This window comes from Pundamilia nyererei, unplaced genomic scaffold, assembly GCF_000239375.1.
Source record: "Pundamilia nyererei isolate P.nyererei 1_Seehausen unplaced genomic scaffold, PunNye1.0 scaffold00310, whole genome shotgun sequence".
NCBI lineage: Eukaryota > Metazoa > Chordata > Actinopteri > Cichliformes > Cichlidae > Pundamilia > Pundamilia nyererei.
The window spans coordinates 512,402-513,459 of record NW_005187711.1 but is presented as its reverse complement, the minus strand read 5'-3'; the positions used below and the strand labels follow the sequence as shown (position 1 = coordinate 513,459).

Genomic DNA, 1,058 nt, shown 5'->3' with positions numbered 1-1,058 from the left:
GTGATAATTATGTATATTGTAATAACGTGATATTATGTTGTTCAAACGTGAAAAGTATATTGTACAAACAGGAAAAGTATCTTGTTAGAACAATAAACTTTTCACGTTATAACGTGACACACTTGTATTTTTCTTTTGCCTGGGTGGCAGCTCTACGCTTCCGTAGATAATATCTAAAAAAAAAAAAAAAACAATTAGCAGAGAAGACACTAATATTTCTAACTGTATCATGGAGATGAAGAAATCACTTAGCCATTGGTTAACCAGAGACCTCACTATTTTTGGCAGAAACATCCTATCTAAAGCTGAAGGCATCTCCAAATTGATTTATTCTTGTCATTCTCTATATATCTCCTCTAAAAGCATTAACAAGGCTAACACAGTTATTTTCGAATTTTTGTGGAGGAATAAAACCCTTTACATTGAAAATCTCAGCTTGTGAAGGAATACAATAAAGGTGGTATCAAAACTCCAGAATTAGAATTTATGGTTGGCACCCTTAGAATTAAATGGTTAAAATCTGAGATAATGAGTTATACCCACAACTTCTCCCCATAATTAAACCTTGTGAAATCATAGGGTAATAACACTTAATCAAAAATCAATTTTCGAGAGCGACTGGTTTAAACAAGCTTATATTCATAACAGATTTGTTGGATGATAACGGTGTCATTCTAAGTTACACAGACTTTTCAGAAAAATATTGTCTAAACTGTTCTCAAAGAGAATATAACAAATTGTGTGAACTGGTCCCACTGCCTCTGCTTCATTTGATTAAAAATGTTATGATATACAATAATTTCTCATCAGTGCTCCCAAATTTATTGCTAGGGCAATGTCAGCTGTTTGATAAAAATGCAATAATAAATTTATTAGTAGTTTCTTCAAAGACAAAATATTTCATAGTTACAACAGAATGGTTACATTGCATGGTTCTAATTTAGTTATTTCATATACACTGGATAAAGCCTACTAAAAATTTATGAAATAGCCTATACCTAAAGTTAAAGAAACACACTTTAAAGTAATAAACAAAATTAATCCTGTGGCAGAATTTC

General features: G+C 31.0%; 1 protein-coding gene across 2 annotated transcripts in view; it reads left to right on the top strand.

Moving 5' to 3' along the window:
* Nucleotides 1–1,058, top strand: part of LOC102213538 (lymphocyte-specific protein 1-like) — a 63,870-nt gene that overhangs the window by 44,353 nt on the left and 18,459 nt on the right. The gene's annotated exons all lie outside the window — the stretch shown is intronic.